General features: G+C 35.7%; 1 pseudogene; it reads right to left on the reverse strand.

Annotated features, from left to right (window-relative positions):
* Positions 1–2666: 2666 nt before the first annotated feature.
* On the reverse strand, positions 2667–5644 carry LOC115879953 (annotated as a pseudogene).
* Positions 5645–8781: the final 3137 nt, after the last annotated feature.

An 8781-nucleotide genomic window follows, 5' to 3' on the forward strand; every position in this document is an offset into this window, starting at 1 on the left:
GGTCGATATGATTCGCTCGGTCGCCCTACCACGCCCCGCCTTCCCGCCGCTCCGCCCACTTACCCCCGCGCCATATTGACAAGCCGCGGACCTGCATTGGTTGATTTTTTAATGCGTGCACCCTGGATAGTTGGTATTTTTTGGCCCCGCTCGGGGCTTTTTTCGGGGGTGTGTTTAGTTTAAGGGTGGATTTTTAAGAGCGAGACACCGATATATTTGCTTTTGAAGTTGTTTTGAAAGTATGATGGGTTGAGGAGATGGTTAAGGAAGTCCCTAATGCGCCGTACTGTTTGGATTAACGTAAAAGTATTTACTTTACAGTGTATGATTGAGAAAATCAGCCATTTCTTGTTCGTAGTGTTTAATTACTTAAAAGTAATATTATGTTGTATTGTATTTAAACATTTTCTACCCAAACAAAAGGTATTAGCACAGATTAGGTATACTATATGTATACAGATAAAAATCTTGTCCCTAATTCGTGGTACGAAAATTGTTTTTTATGACGATGAGCAAACGAGTAAAATTTCCTATGCGCAAAAATATACTCGCGTTTAAACAGCGTAATAACTAGTGATGGGAAAAACCGATTAATTTCAATAATCGAGTACTCGAGTTTCAAGCGATTGCATTAACCGAGTGATCACTAGAGCGAAATAACACTCGTATTTAAAAATACGGTTTTTTACCCGTCGCTTAATTGTTGTAAGTAAGTACTCGTTAACGCCAAGCGCCAAGCAGTAAGTTGCGTGAGTAGGGCACATATTCTTACGGTATTCGTTCGTGATGAATGGCAAGTAGCAAGCGGCGAGCGATTCGCTTGATCGCTTGTTTATTTCAAAGCGACATCGACAATATGTAGGTCGTAAAATTTTGTCCCTCAGATACGCAACGGATAAATATATAGATATACGGCGTCATATAAATTTGCTACCTGCAATGTATGTAGAAAATTCGCTCGGCTTTTTATCGAGTATGTCACAATAAAATCGGATTTCAATTTATTTCATTCTAGGATCGCTTGCGTTCGTTGCTTGGTACTCGTCACTTGCATCGCTCGTTCATAATCGAGCGATGTCGGTTATTTTAAGGTTTTTTAGGGTTTCATTTAAAAAAATAAAGTTTGATGTGCCACAACTTTATGACCGACCCTGTATACTTAAATTTACTAGTAGGTAATAGGGATTTAAAAACCCATTACAACAGTATCCCAGTATCGGCAGAATGGCATCGATAAATGAAACTAAACATATCGAAATTAATTAAATCAAATTGTTTAAGTGATAATTTCAAAAGTCAATAACTCGGAAATTGTTGGTTTGAGGTACATTGTTTGTATTTCGATTTTTGCTTAGAATTGAAGGAAGAATTGAAATATGTAATAATATATAGGGGGTTCTATTTAAAAAAATGAAACTTTTATGTGCCACGAATTTATGACCGACCCTATATACTTAAATTTATTACTCGCTAATAGATAACTAAAAATCTTGTAACTTTTGTATTTAACTTTTTGCGGTACCTCGTTTGATTTTTATTTTAACTGAAACTAGGGTAAGAATAAATTTACAAACATATTCTAGATCAAATAACATTTTTTATAGAGTGCTATACGCGACTGGTGTGGCGGTAGAGTGCTATACGCGACAGCGTCCCTTCAATTTCTTTCATCATTTTTATCCAGCCGAAATTCGCGAATTATCCGCATCGCGTGCTCCATTACACACTCGGGCTGCATTTACCGCCGCGCCGTCGGCGTTGGTCGCTCGGTCGAAAATTTATTGCCTAAAAATACCGACGGACGGGCTAGGTGCACCAAACCAGCCACAAACGCCCCCAAATAATGAATTGGCTCAAATCCACCCCATATTTTCACGTGGCTGTCATTACACACACATGAAAGGAGAATGCTCCGAAACCTAGTTTTATCTCGATTCTTTTTTTATTTACGACATACATACCTATGATGATATACCATGTAGGTACCTAATGATGATTTAAGATTTTTTAAAATTTAGAAAGTGTGTCGCATTAAATACCTTTAGCTCGACCTTTACTTCCCTTATCTATTTTCTTTACTGGGTTACGTTATTCTTTGTTTTTCTTGCTGACGGTAATCTACGCTACCGAAAGATGGCGTACAACTTATCTTAGATAATATGAACTATCGGAACCTAGGGATGTTCGGTCTTAAGATTTCAGTACTATTAGATAACGTATTTTTTTCTCAACTTTTTCTGTTTCCAAATACATACTATGAAATGAAAATCGCTGTCATTTTATATGGAAAATTATATGGGGAATGTCATCGATCGTCATGTCCAAGCCAACTGGACGGGAGGCCGACGGGACGCAGTTTTTTTTCGATCATACGGTATTATTGACTAGTAAATAAACAAACCCAATATCAGCTCACCATACTAAGATTCTGTCGCGCACGTCCCTGAAAATATGACGGCTAAACTAGAAATTTAGCAAGTGTGGACGTGTTGTTTCATGTTACAATAGCAATGTTGCACAACATCTTTTGATCTTTACCGACTACAAATGGATAATATCTAGCAAGTTATATAGCACCGAAATTTGCTAAATATAACTAAAAAATATGTAACATGTTATATAACTTTGCTATATAGCAGTGTAATATAGCAAGTGTGGACCGTCCTTTAGCAGTGCCTTTGTGGTTCTAGAATTAGGTCCTTGGATAAAGGCCTCGCTATGGCTGTGTCTGCTTTACACCGAAAAAAAACCTTTAACCAATCGCATAGTGTACCCGTAGAACTCGCTGTCAGAAGAAAGTGTTTCAGTACTAACTCTTAACTCATTTATAAACAAAATTGATCAAGAAGTGTAAACATTGAGTTCTGTACATGTGCATTACGGCCAGTAAACTCGAGAGATTCCGCGCAACATAAAACAGTATTATAGACTGATCGGTATTTTTTGTACTGTTTTCTATTGTGTAAATAATAATAATAATAATAATAAATTCGTTAATCCATCGACTCCATCGAGATATTTCCATTTATGCACCAAACTTAAAAAAGAGCTTTTTGCTACAAGAACTATAATTGGAATTTTCGATTTCACTGCATTCGCCGCATAAAAATTTCAGTTATTACCATTAACAGATTCGTCTCCAGATGGAACTTCTCACTCCTCAGTATTACAAGCTTGCGGTCCCCATTTTTCAATTTCCCTATCCTTTGAAGGTTTCCTATTTGCCTTCTCCGAAACTTTTTTAATTATGGCTTCACTGTATTACCTCGTCGTCTAACGTCCTTCAGGCCAGGGGCGGATACAGAAATTTATTTTAGGGGGGGCCCAAATAAAAAAGTAGGTAATGTAGAATTTTTAATTTTTAATCCAAAAGGCTAATATTTAAGTCAATTTACAGATTTCAAGGGGGGGCCCGGGCCCCATAGGCCCCCCTCTGTATCCGCCACTGCTTCAGGCCACTGCTTCAGCGTAGCAAACCCCTCTGGGTTTATACAGATAGAAATTTCGTATTAAACGGGTTAAATATTAATTTTGATGTGTAAATTATCAGGGACTCTCAATATTTAAGAAGATTTGTGTTTTGAATGGTTTTATAATAATATAAGATAACCTATTCACTATTGTAGCTCAGTAAGTTAAATCCTTAAACAAGGGTTAAATTTAAGTACCATTTTTTTATTTCCATGTTGTTTTTTAATATTGACACTGATCCATCCATTGATTTTTTTCAAATTCAAAGAGAAACAAAAATGCAATAGATATTAATCTTTTTCCAGGACATAAAAAAATATTTTTGATAATTCTGTACAATTTCAAAGTTTATAGGATAAGGGTAGGTCACAATAAAATAAATGAGTAATGAAACTAAAAGAATTTCGGATTTCCATTGTCTTTATTTATTTTTATTAGCACAAAGTTTCGGTCGGAAGGATCACTGACATTTATTAAGTGTAAACTTGATAACAGTCAGTGATCCCTCTGTCTTGGGTTGGTCTTGCAAAAATGCAAGACTAGTGATGTAAAATTACTTGTAATTTATAAATCGGTAATATTACGGTACCTACATTGGTAATTTATAAAAAACAGCTTCTTAAATAATATTATTTCTTTTTTATTTCAAAACTGTAAAAACATTACAGAAAGACGCGAACGTTTTTTAAGGTAGAGTCAGAGTCAGAGTGGCCTATGTTATAGTATACGTAATAGAGTGGACAATGGTAAATCATCTAGTGATGGGATAACTCGAGCGAAAATTCGCTCGAGTACTCGATGATTGAAATGACCGACATCGCTCGATTATGAACGGGCGATGCAAGTGACGAGTTACGAGCGACGAGCGACGAACGCAAGCGATCCTAGAATAAAATAAATTGAAATCCGGTTTTAATGTGACATACTTGATAGAAAGCCTACATTGCAGGTAGCAAATTTATACGACGTTTTCCGTTGCGTATCTGAGAGACAAAATTTTACGACCTAAATCAACAATGCTTTGAGATAAACTAAAGCAAGCGAATTACTCGTCGCTCGTCGCTTGCTACTTACTATTCGTCACCGAAAGAATAAGTGCCCTGCGCACGCAACTTACTGCCTGGCGTTACGAGTACAACAAGCGACGGGCGAAAAACCGTATTTATAAATACGAGCGAATTTCGCTCGAGCGATCGCTCGATTATTGAAATCGCTTGAAACTCGAGTACTCGATTATTGAAATTAATCGTTTTTTTCCATCACTAAAATCATCCTCAATCTTGTTATACGGTTCTTCTTTCTCTTGCGTTAATTGAGTCAAGTCTATTACTTCAAAATCGGTATATTCTTCTTCCATTTCTTTCTCAGTAGCCTCTACCATTCTCGAATGTTCTTCTCCGTTTAGGAAATTAGAATTATGGGTAATATAAGTAAGTTTCTGGTCTTTTGCAAGGTAAGTTTGTTTCTTCCAAATCGACAAATTCATAAGTGATTTAAAGTAATTAGGTTCTAAATACAACTAAAGGTTCTATGGGTTGCGGCTGTTTACGTTGGTAAATTTAAATTGTCTATGGCCAACATACATATTTTAGAGCTGGAGCAAAGTCCTATCCACCAGATAGGTACAGACATAGGGAGATTTTTTGCTGAATGAATTCTTTAGCAAAAATATTACCTCTAATTTTGTATTGTGCTAGACAGTGCTTCTATAATGAGATCTAGTTGTGAAAAATACTTTGGATGACGCCTTGCAGTTCCATAGCTGAACTCCGTTGAATTCGTACATTTTCTTGTTTTCTGACCTAGCAACGGAAATGCTTCAAAAATTGTTATCCACTTAGAGATTGGCTTAAACAAGTCATAAGTTGCTTGAACGCCAACATTCGTTTCGAAGCAGGTTGGGTTGGTTTGGTGTTTAAAGAACATCAAAAATATCGGGGCTATTATCAACTGCTAAGCTTTTTAATGAGTGTTTAGTATCCAAAAATCATTTTGACAAGAAATAAAGCAGCCTCATCTTGTTTTCACTAAAAAAAATGAAAAAGGGTAGAGCGAAAAAAAAACAATATTTCCAATGTTACCGATCTTACGGTAATATTACGTAATATTAAAAAAATACCGATAATATTACCGCGATAATATTTCCCGCCTTTACTTCACTATGCAAGACCAAGACCAAGATCAGTCTCGCTCATCACTACGTTCTAGCATATCAAATACCGAGGGGTGTCTCACTTGGGCAGAAAATGTACATGTACTGCCAAAATATCACTTTACCGCCAAGCGACTGCCAATGCCTGCGAAGAAGACTGCCTATGACTGCCATGTAATTATTATAGGCGTCTGCCATAAGACTGCCAATGACTGCCAGCGACTGCCAAGAAAATGTACATGTAATTCCAGTAGTGAGACACCCCTCGTAAAATACTTAATCTATTGATATATCATATTATATATATATATATATATATATATATATATATATATATATATATATATATATATATATATATATATATATATATATATATATATATTATGGAAAATAAATTTCTTGCAGTTTTTAGGTATATAATAAAATTATATAAGAGTTTCTTGGCCTTGAACTGCTAATATACAAATTAATTCCACGCTGTGTTCGTCATAATGTGGATCAACCTGCTCTCACTACCGGTTTCGGGGCCCTACGCCATCATCAGGTGAGCTTGGGTATTAATTTCTATATTAGCAGCGTGGAATTAATTTCTATATTAGCAGTTCAAGGCAAGAAACTCTTATATAATTTTATTATATACCTAAAAACTGCAAGAAATTTATTTTTATATATTTTGGGCTAGCCGAAAAAAGCCTTTATTTACTATCGATAATTGTGCCTCGGTGGTACGAAAGTACTATCATTGCACGCAGGCCGCTATCTCGCGATGCGGGACTTAATATCTTACCGCTACTTTACGACAAGTCGTATTTATATACTCTGCGCTGTGCTCGTCGTTTTGTGGAAATACCCAAGCTCACCTGATGATGGGGTAGGGCCCCGAAACCGGTAGTGAGAGCAGGTTGATCCACATTATGACGAACACAGCGTGGAATTAATTTCTATATTAGCAGTTCAAGGCAAGAAACTCTTATATAATTTTATTATATATATATTTATATCATTGTCAATTGTTAGTGATTTTTTTATTATTTATTTACATACTATTTCCATTGACTTTTGTTCATTGACTATAAAGAAATTAGGGTACCTATATATCTGGTATACCCATTGAGGAATATTTCGTCGGGGAATTTCCTTGTAAAATTCGATTATTTGTCATCTAGGTATGATTGGAAACTTTGAATGAACTATACATGCAGAAATTGAAAACTAAAGAATCGAAAAATAATTAAATATTACCTAACAAATCCATATTCCTATTATAAATCTTCTACCATAAAATATACCCTTCGAGCCTTGGGATATTCACTCAGGTAAACCCTTCAATTTAAGATCAATCATCACGTGCCAAGAGCATTTCCAATAGCACCTGTTTTTTTGCCGAATTTCAATAACAATTGGTTATTTTCGATATCGTCCCTTTTCACGGTAGGTACCTAAAATCCCATTTAGTTCTGGTTGATTTCTTCACATCAACAGGTAACACGAGCCAACAGAGAGAGGTATTGTTAATTGTTAGTGCAGGTAAAGCCGAGTTGACTATTTGACAAATAGAGATATTGTGATATTTATCGAGATATTGTGTGTGCCGACGTCGCCGTCGTAAAACCAGGGTAACTACGGTAAGGATCGGTTCCTGAAAAATATCGCTAAAATACGGAACCGTTCGATAAAAAAGAAAAGTCAAATACTGACTTTTTATAAATTTGAATATTCTTCTTCTAATTTTCTACAACCTTTTCAATGGCGTTTAATGTTGAAAAATACTTTGTAAATGATCTGTTAAACACGTCACATAGTTTAATAATCTTTGCAATAAAAGAGAGATTGAATGACATATAGCTGACAAATAAAACAGAAAACTAATGGCCAATTTGTGACTATAATGACCACATATTTTTCAGGAACCATATTCGTTAATATTAAAAATTTCTGTAGTCGTGTACTTTACATGTCAAATACACCAATATTTGCGTACTTGGCAAGTATAACAATTTTTTAAAACAAATTTTGTGTCCCCCTTTCTTGAGTTAAAACTCATTATACAGTCTCAGGGCTTTGACAAAAGTCAGTATCTAAGACGGTTTTACAGAGGCTAGTTCTTCATCCCCGATATCAGTCGTACTAAAGTTTATTGCACGAATGGTTGTCGTCTCGGCGCACTCAGTGATGAGGTGTTCGGGTGTTTCCCCATTTTCTCCACAGAATCTGCATTCGCCGTTGTTTTTTAGCTTCAATCTACTGATGCGTTTATTAAGTGAACAGTATGCTTTTAAACGTTTTGAGGAAATAGTGACAGAACTGGCTTCCAAAAACTATTCCTCCAATAGAGCCCCATTTATTTCTACGTAATATCCACTGCCTAACCTAACCTAACCATGATACATCAGATTATTTCGTAATACATATGCTAATAGTAAACAGCCTTCTTGAACAACTCGTTGCAATTGACACTGACAAAACCTATTCCGAAGATTGTCCTTATTGAAATCAAGGAAAATCTTTGATTTTTCTCGGTCGTAAGTTCTGAGAAATTTCTTCGAGTGTCTTGCCAATGGAGGATTCCCATTCCAGGTTACAGATGGAATCTTCCAGGTTCTTGACTTTCTTTTTAAGTTGGTTTCCACTTGGGAAGCAGGACCGTACTGGTCTAGTTAGTGGTCTAATTCGCTTTATTCTAGCTAGATCGTTTGGTTTTTCATTGTTTTCTATCCGAGCTTCCTTAGTGGTACACCTAGAGTAGGAGTACTTTATTTTCTTTCAACTTCGAATTGATGGTTAGTGAGTTGATCGGTTTTAATACTTGTTGAACCGCTTTTAATATTGCTTGACAATCGGATAAGATGGGTCATTTCTTGTTTCCGGTAGTTCTTATCTAGCATAAATGTCTGCCGGAAGGATACTGGGGTAAACATATCTTTAGATACTATTGCGTTATTTTTCACATAATTTTTGGAAAACTTTATGGTGTACGCATAACTAAATAAGTTTCGTAGAGTAGAGCTTGTATTATGTAGCAGATTACATTTCAATTCTACAAGAATTAGTACACAGAGTCAACGAAGCTTGTAAGAATTGGGGGTTATCTATTAATATAAATAAAACTAAATATATGGTTGTGAGTAAAGTAGATGTCGGTGAGACCTTATTAT

The sequence above is a fragment of the Sitophilus oryzae genome, unplaced genomic scaffold (genome assembly GCF_002938485.1).
Source record: "Sitophilus oryzae breed Bouriz unplaced genomic scaffold, Soryzae_2.0 scaffold_1590_pilon_pilon, whole genome shotgun sequence".
Taxonomy (NCBI): Eukaryota; Metazoa; Arthropoda; class Insecta; order Coleoptera; family Curculionidae; genus Sitophilus; species Sitophilus oryzae.